General features: G+C 54.2%; 1 long non-coding RNA gene across 7 annotated transcripts in view; it reads right to left on the bottom strand.

Moving 5' to 3' along the window:
* The window catches only part of LOC117085097, a 55,474-nt gene extending 46,638 nt beyond the window's left edge, over positions 1–8,836 (bottom strand). For 5 of the 7 annotated variants that reach the window (XR_004437789.1, XR_004437788.1, XR_004437791.1 and 2 more), the window contains exons 1-2: positions 7,307–8,836; positions 6,917–7,072 (exon numbers count right to left, since the gene is read on the bottom strand). This is a non-coding gene — a long non-coding RNA (uncharacterized LOC117085097). The other 2 variants (XR_004437792.1, XR_004437794.1) reach the window with 2 other exon arrangements.

Here is an 8,836-nt window from a genome sequence, read left to right on the forward strand (position 1 = left end):
CACGCAAGGTAACTGTGAGATTCGAGGGGCTGCAGTCCACAGGCAGTGTGGTGTTTGTGGGTGCCCTGATCTCTGTCACCGCCCGTTGATGCTCAGCAGCTCATTCATCTGCCCGTGTGCCCTCCTGCACACAGGTGAGCTGGATCCTCCTCGGTGCCTGCAGCCTGGGTGGTGGGTGGTACCGGGTGTGGGGCCAGCCCAGCCCGGCCGTCCACAGCTGTGCATCCTCTGGCCACAGCTCTGGTTCACCCTCTCATCTAGAAAACCCTCGCAGGGACCCAGTGAAATAGGCCTACTGTGGGTGGCAGCGTGCTGCGATGACACGAGGGACAGGAAAGTCTGTACTGGAAAGAGGCTGGGGGCCTGACCCCCCACCCACCTTAGTCTGTCAACTGGGGTTACGATGCCTGCCGCAGGGGTGGCTGTTGACCTATTTTGGTGAAGGCCGTCAGCTGTAAGTGACAGAAGCTCAACTCAAACCAAGGGAAGCAAATGAAGCCAATTTGTAGTTGGTTTTTCAGTGCTGGGGCAGAGCTGGAGGCGCCTTACAGGAATGGAGCAGAGGCTGGCAGAGCCAAGGGCTTGGTACTGGAAGCGGCACTGAGACTTCCAGGGTGTGTCTGCAGGATCCTTTGTCTTGTCTCCCCTGCCTTTCAGCAGCAGCCAGGCTCCCCCCGTGGGGGAGGGGCAGAGAATACGAGTGGGGGGGTTGGGGGTGCCCTTCCCACCCAGGGGACCATGGCAGGGACAGCTGCTCCTCCCAGCCTCCACACAGCCTTTCCAGGGAAGGACCCGACTGGCCCTGCCCAGGTCACATGCACAGACCTGGTGTCAATCACTGTCACCAAAGCCTGGGCGTCCCTAAAAGGCCTGGGTCCCAGGCACAGCCCTCAGCAGAGGCGGGCATAGCCTGTCACAAGAGGAAGGGAATCGAAGCACATGCTGGGGAGTGAAAACACACTAACAAAACGAAGCAAAACAGTGACTAACGACAGAAAACGACCGCTGGCTGCAAGGCCCACTGCACTAGGGCATGTGATGCCTGGAAGAGGCCCAGGCACACAGTAGGTCTCAACAATGCAGATCGGCGTTGTGATAGAGAACTGGCAAATGGGGTTCTCTTCCTCTTCGCCCCCACTGCCACCACTGTCACCACTCACGAGCAGTAAATTGTCCTCAAAAATGCTTTAAAACATTAGTCATATTTTCCAACCCAACTTTTGAGAAACAGTATTTGGGCCATGAGTGTGTGCTGCACACTCCAGGTGCTTCCGCTCGCAGATGTGGGGTTTGGAGCTGCCCACCGTGCAGCACACACTGGGGCAGCACACAGGGGCCAGCACACAGTGGGGCAGCGCACGGTGGGGTGACGCACTGGGGCAGCACACAGGGGCCAAGACACAGTGGGGCAGCGCATGGGGGCCAGCACACAGTGGGGCAGCGCACGGTGGGGTGACGCACTGGGGCAGCACACAGGGGCCAAGACACAGTGGGGCAGCACACAGGGGCCAGCACACACTGGGGCAGCACACAGGGGCCAGCACACAGTGGGGCAGCGCACGGTGGGGTGACGCACTGGGGCAGCACACAGGGGCCAAGACACAGTAGCGCAGCGCACAGGGGCCAGCACACAGTGGGGCAGTGCATGGGGGCAGCACACAGGGGCCAGCGCACAGTGAGGCAGCAGACAGGGTGCCCCCAGCACACAGTGGGGCAGCGCACGGGGGCCAGCACACAGTGGGGCAGCGCACGGGGGCAGGGGAGCACACAGCGCAGGAGCAGACTCAGGTTCTGGGCTCAAGGTCAGCCACAGGGTGGGTGGAGGGGCTTCTCCCTGGAGGCCTGGGTCAACTTCCAATTTGCCTCTCTGTGGGGTGTCTGGCTTTGCTTCTGTTGCAAGGGAAACCTTTCATTCGGAAAATTCCCTTACAGGGTGTTTTCCAGGTTGCCTAAGAGGAAGCAGTCAAATCCCGGACACAGCTATCACCAGAAACCAGGGTGGTGCGGGGCGAAGCTTGGATCTCCTCTCCACAGACCTCCAGAGGCCCGCCCTCCCGTGCTTGCTCATTTGGCAGCCGGAGCCGCTGAGACAGTGGAGGACAGAGCGGACCCCTGCCCCGTGCTGATCCTCCACCAAGGAGGCCTCCAGACACCAGCCGCTGGGGAGAGCATCCACAGTGACACTTTCCACCACGGAGAGGAGTGGCAGGTGGAGAAAGGGCCGGTTGTGGGCACAGCCTGGGGGGAGGTGCCCATCACACACCCTGGCCACAAAATCCTCCAGCACACAGATGGCATCTAAACTTCCCCCAGCCCGGAAGACGCCCCAGCTTGGGGATGCACAGAAACGAGGGTCTGGAAGACACGGCCCAGGGTCCACGCCACCGTAGGAGGGGACAGGTGCTGTGGTAACGAGGAAGCCTGTTCTCATCCCGCTCCATTCAAATGTGGGGAAAAGAAAGAGAGATCAGATTGTTACTGTGTCTATATAGAAAGAAGTAGATATAAGAGACTCCATTTAGTTCTGTATTTGAGATGCTGTTCATCTGTGACCCTACCCCCAACCTTGTCCTTGCAAGAGACATGTGCTATGGTGACTCAAGATTTAACAGATTTTGGGCTGTGCAGGGTGTGCTTTGTTAAACAAGTGCCTGAAGGCAGTATGCTTGTGAAAAGTCATCACCATTCTCTTAATCTCAAGTACCCAGGGACACGTACACTGCCGAAGGCCGTACACTGCCAAAGGTCGCAGGGACCTGTGCCTAGGAAAGCTAGGTATTGTCCAAGGTTTCTCCCCATGTGATAGTCTGAAACATGGCCTTGTGGGAGGGGAAAGACCTGCTTGTCCTGCAGCCTGACACCCATGAAGCGTCTGTGCTGAGGAGGACTAGTATAAGAGGAAAGAAGGCCTCTTGGCAGTGAGATAGAGAAAAGCATCTGTCTCCTGCCTGTCCCTGGGCAATGGAATATCTCGGTGCAAAACCCGATTGTACGTTCTGTTTACTGAGAAAGAAGGAAACCACCTTAGGGCGAAAGGTGGGACTTGCTAGGGCAATGATGCTCTTTATGCACTAAAAAGGTTTATGGAGATATTTACATATGCATATCAAGGTACAGCACTTTTCCTTAAACTTATTCATGTCACAGAGATCTTTATTCATATGTCTTACTGCTGACCTTCTCCCTATGATGATCCTATTATCCTGCCACTTCTCTTTTTCTAAGATGGTAAAGAAAATGACCAATAAATACGGAGGGAACTCAGAGACCGATGCCGGCGTGGGTCCTCTGTATGCTGAGCGCCGGTTCCCTGGGCCCACTTTTTCTCTCTCTATACTTTGTCTCTGTGTCTCATTTCTTTTCTCAAGCCTCTCGTTCCACCTAACGAGAAACGCCCACAGGTGTGGTGGGGCAGGCCACCCCTTCATTCAAATACACTTTTGCCAATCCAAGACACACAAAGATGCTTTAAGAAAAAAAAAAAAAAAACAGGCCAGGCGCAGTGGCTCAAGCCTGTAATCCCAGCACTTTGGGAGGCCAAGACGGGCGGATCACAAGGTCAGGAGATCGAGACCATCCTGGCTAACCCGGTGAAACCCCGTCTCTACTAAAAAATACAAAAAAAACTAGCCGGGCAAGGTGGCGGCGCCTGTAGTCCCAGCTACTCGGGAGGCTGAGGCAGGAGAATGGCATGAACCAGGGAGGTGGAGCTTGCAGTGAGCTGAGATCCGGCCACTGCACTCCAGCCTGGGCAACAGAGCGAGACTCCGTCTCAAAAAAAAAAAAAAGAAAGAAAAAAAAAGAAAAAAAAACAGGGCCGGGCATGGTGGCTCACACCTGTAATCCCAGCACTTTGGGAGGCCGGGACGGGCAGATCAATTGAGGTCAGGAGTTCAAAACCATACAAAAATTAGCCTGGCGTGGTCGTGGACACCTGTAATCCCAGCTACTCGGGAGGTTGAGGCAGGAGAATTACTTGAGCTCAGGAAGCGGAGGTTGCAGTGAGCAGAGATCGTGCCGTTGCACTCCAGTCTGGGCAACAGAGTGAGACTCCATTTAAAAAAAAAAAAAAAAAAAGGAAAGAAAAGTCAGTCAGTCGTTACTTACATTACTTAATGGTAAGTCTGTTAAGTAAGTTGTTTAAGAGCTGGGCAAAATGTTAGGTTTCAGTTTCCCCCAGAATCAGGGCACAGGGACGAAACCCGCACTCGGGACAATAGGAGTGGGGGAATTTGGGTGGGTGTCAAAAACGTTGACCACGGTGCTGAGTCTTGGAGGTTCCCACCCCATTCCACCCCTGCCTGAGCCTTGGGTGACAGAGGAATGGTTGGGGGGTCAGAAAGGCTGGGGTCTTCCGGGAACAGAAAGGACTTGGGCCTCCGCCCAGAAGAGCTGCCCCTGCAGGGCCAAGGGAGAGAGGTGGGGCAGGGCAGGTCTAAGAAAGGCCCTGGCCACACCCATCCTGGCCTTCCCTGGCCCTGGGCATGGTGTAAACCATCCTCCCTGACACCCAAGCATCTTTAGTGGGATATTCCTTTCTCAAGAATGCAGCGTGGGGCAGGACTTCTCTTCAGGGCTTGGTCAGCAGGCCCTTCCTGCCTCAAGGCTGACTCAGGGCATCAGTTATGCCCACGTCCTAATCCCTGGCACCTGTGAATGTCACTCTATCTGGCAAAGGCACCGTGCAAAGGCAATTGCATGAGGGCTCCTGAGAGGCGGAGTCTGTCCTGATCCTGTGGGCAAGTCCTACTGAGAGGGGGCAGGAGGGGCAGGGAGAAGGCCACATGAGGATGGAGAGAGAGACTGGAGCGATGGAGGAAGGGGCTATGAGCCACAGCATATGGGCACCACACCACCTAGAAATTGCAAAAGGCAAGGGAACAGATTCTCCCCCGAAGCCTCCAGAAGAAGCCAGCCCTGCCAACACGTTGACGTTAGCCCAGTGAGGCCGACTTCAGACTCTGACCTGTGGAACCATGAGAGGATAGAACGTTTATTGCTCTGAGCGTCGGTGAGCTCATCTGTTATGGCAGCCACGGAGGCTCCCATGTGGCCACGTCTCTGCACTGCAGATGCTGCAGGCAGGGCTGGCACAGACTTGGGCTCGAACCCTGGCTCCAGCACTTGCTGGCTGTGGATGACAATGGCTCAGGTCACCTTTCTGCACCTCAGTTTACTGACAGTGAGGTGGGGAGAATAAGCACCGGGCCCCCAAGACTATGGAGATGTTGGATAAGTGAACAGATCCCCCAGTCTCATCGGCTGCTGAGGGAAAGCAATGAGATCCCAATAGTGAAGGGGCCCAGGGAAGGGGGGTAGAAGGGCCATAGAGGCTTAGGGAGGAGCTGTTGCTAGTGTCCCCAAGCATTCTTTCTCCCGTCATCTGCAGGAACAGAATTGTCAGCAGGAAGTGGACCCTTGGGAATAAAGACTACATTTCCCAGCATCCTTTGCAGCCAGGTGTGGCATGTGACCACATTTTGGCCAATAGGATATAAGGAGACAGCTGCAGTGCATCCCTGCCCTTCCGCCCCCTCCTGTCTGGGATGTTCCTGGAGCTCCCCTCTCACAGTGAGGTGAGGCCACACCCTGAGGAGGGCAGAGCTGAAGGCTTGGAAGGAGCCTGGGTCCCTGATGACCTGAGGCCACAGAGCCATCACGGGAGCCATGGACTGCTGACCCCTGGACTTTGGCACATTAGAGAAATAAACGTCTCTGGCTGAAGCTACTGTTGATGTGGTTCCCTATCCAGAGGGGCTTAGGAACTAGAGTAGCAGCAGGTGTGCCTGCTGCTCCCATGTCGTCCTGTGGGGCCCTGCATCAGCGCCCAAGATTCCTGACAGCCACCCCCAGGCCTCTAGTGGCAAGGGAAGGGGCAGAGGGTCAGGAGGCCTATAAGCACCCCCAGCCTCGGCCCCAGGGAGCCCCTCTGCCCTCAAGCACAGCTCCTGAGAAAGCACCACACACTGTAAGCCTTCCATAGCACCCACTCCCTGAACACCCGCAATGGTGGTGACCGACGTCACTGACAGCGGTAAGCATCTGGAAGAAGTGCGACAAATAACATGAGTGTACTGGCCCACTGTACCAACAAAGAGACCAGGATTCAGAGAGGCTCTCTTCATCTCCGCCCACCGGCAGCCCACACGGTCCGAGCTGTCACCTCATGATGCCTTTGGCTCCAGTTGTGGGTTTGCGATCAATCCAAGGGCAAGAGCAAGGTCAAAGGAAGGTAGCGAGTGCCCCACCCCCCACTTCCTAAACAGGGGCAAGAGAGAGGAACCAGGGGGCAGAAGGGAACCAGAGGGGAGAAAGGCTAATGTTCTTAAATGATCCTACCATTCAGTTTCCAACATTTCTATAAGCATCTATTATTTCCATCATGAGAAACGCTGCCTCCCACCAATCCTCACCCACAGTGCTTTTCACAGTTCTGACTTTTTCCTGCCTAATGACTGATTCGACCCACACACAGGAGGGCTCAAATCACAGTAGGCTTCTAAGGAACAACTTAATCAGCTTTTGATTCCACTTAGCTCTCACTTCCATGGGCTTTTAAGATCTCCTCGAGCTCCATGAAGTTTGCCTCCTCCTTCCTTCCCTGTCCTTCAGGCCAGCCCAGGACCCCCTCACGCCCACCTCTGTGGCTGCCCTGGCTGCAACAGGGAAGAAATGACTATGCCAACGGCAGGCACCTGAGTCACACCTGGGTTCCACAAGGTCCAGACAGCCATCTTTCTCCTTCGATTAGTATCAAGGAAATGACTGTTAATTAACTTTGCATTTGCTCATTCCCCGTGCAACTCATTATCCCAATTAAACTACCTCTCGTGAAGTCTGGCTCTTTTTGCAGAAAGTTATTTCTAATTATTTCAACTCGAACGTCTGTGGCCCCTTATGCTGCTATTTTTCTTACCCAGAACATCATTTTCGGTTTGGAACCAGCATGCGAGGGGGAAGGAGTGGTGGCTCTGCTGCCAAGCTGTCAGTTAACGCTTTTCCAGGCAAGTCTCTTAACCTGGGAGCCTTGGTTTCTTCTGTGTGATGGGTCCAGGGATGTTGATTGTAGCAACTAAACACACAGAAGCAGGCCAAGAACAAGGCAGGCATGAAGGTGAGAATGGGAACCAAAGGTTTATGATGAATCTATTCTGAGTACCAAAGTCCAAAATAAAGATAAAATGGGGAGAAAAAAAGTAATGCCTGCCCCACAGGGTTATTATATGGCTTAAGTGATTTAAACTGGGTTCTCTACTCCAGGTCTTACAAGGTCTAAATCAAGGTGGTGGCGGGGATGAGCTCTTACCTGGAGGCTCTGGGGGAGCATCCGCTTCCAGGTGCATTCAGGTGGCCCCGAAAGTCCAGCTCCTGGTGGCTGCAGGCCTGGGGTCCTCATTCCATGGCTGGGGGCCACTCCTTGCTCCTATAAGTCACCCACACACCTTCTCACACAACCCCTTCCTCCTTCAAACCAGCAATGTTAATTCCAGTCTTTCTCACACATTGAATTTGACCTTCCTTTCTGCTGACAGCTGGAAAAGCTCCTTGCTTTCATTAGGCTCAGGAGATCAAGCCCACCAGATCATCTCTGATCTCAAGGTCAGATGGGTTGGGACTTTCATTCCTTCATCAAAGTCCCTGCACAGCAGCATCTAGGCTAGCGTTTCGCTGAACAGCCGGGGTGCGAGTCAGTGGGCCCACCTTTAGAATTCCGTCTGCCATGCCCATCATATTCGTATCTTTCTAGATTTGCTTCTTTCAAAGTTGAATACAAGGATAAAAATCCGTGCCCTCACCGAAGGATCTCAGCAATGCCGCTCATGGCAGCAATCACCCTGTGCTGCACACATGTGGGTTCTGTCTTCAGTCCTGACGCAAAAGCTGGGATCGGTCAGGAGAAATACATAAGAATTCTGCCTTCCTTTCACCCACATGACCTTGTGCAAGTCACATCTAACCTGGCTGAGCCCAGTCCCCTCCTCGCCACAGTTGGGCTGATCCACAAGAGGACACCTTTGAAGCACCCAGCACACAGCCTGGTACCCCGGCAGTGCTCAGCTGCTATGAGCACCACGCCCACGGTCGACAGGCTGTCAGACCATCTGCACGACCTTTTTTTCCTTTTTAAACACCACCCAATCCTTGCTAGGGGCACCACGTGCTGTACAGTCGGCTCTTCCGGCACCCCAAGTCCCTGGCTAGGCCACTCATGCCCATTGCTGGACATGTGCTCAGACGACTGATCCAAGAGTCTTCCACACAGGCAGCTTCACCTCCACGTGAAGATAACTTGCACTGTGCTGCAGTTCCAGACCTCAGCGAGCTACCTAAGCGGGTAGGTTCCCAAGAGCAGACTGCCTTTGGAGCAGTTCCTGAAGCGGCCACGAGGTGGCAGGCCTTTCCCTGGAGGATCAGAGAAATCCCGCAGTTCGGGATACAGACACAGGGCATGGCCTGGCCTCAGCGGAGGTTCACAGTCCCCAAGGTGGCATCCCCACTGGGACCACCTGTGCTTATCTGTCTTGAGGCACAGCAGCTACAATTCTTCATCAGGCTTGGAGCTGCAGGACGCCCATCTGATTCCTTCTGAGCCCCAAAGAGGAAGGAAATGAACATGTTTGTGTTTTAAATCTCACAACAAATAATAAGGTCTCAGTTTTACAGGTGAGCAGATCAAGGTTGAAAGTAATGAAGTTACTTGGTCACAGCCAATAAGAAGCATGAGATACTGTTTTGGTTTTGTTTGTTTTTTGAGATGGAGTCTTGCTGTCATCCAGGCTGGAGTGCAGTGGTGAGATCTCAGCTGACTGCAACCTCCACCTCCCGGGTTCAAGCG

The sequence above is a fragment of the Trachypithecus francoisi genome, unplaced genomic scaffold, assembly GCF_009764315.1.
Source record: "Trachypithecus francoisi isolate TF-2019V2 unplaced genomic scaffold, Tfra_2.0 Lachesis_group1, whole genome shotgun sequence".
NCBI lineage: Eukaryota > Metazoa > Chordata > Mammalia > Primates > Cercopithecidae > Trachypithecus > Trachypithecus francoisi.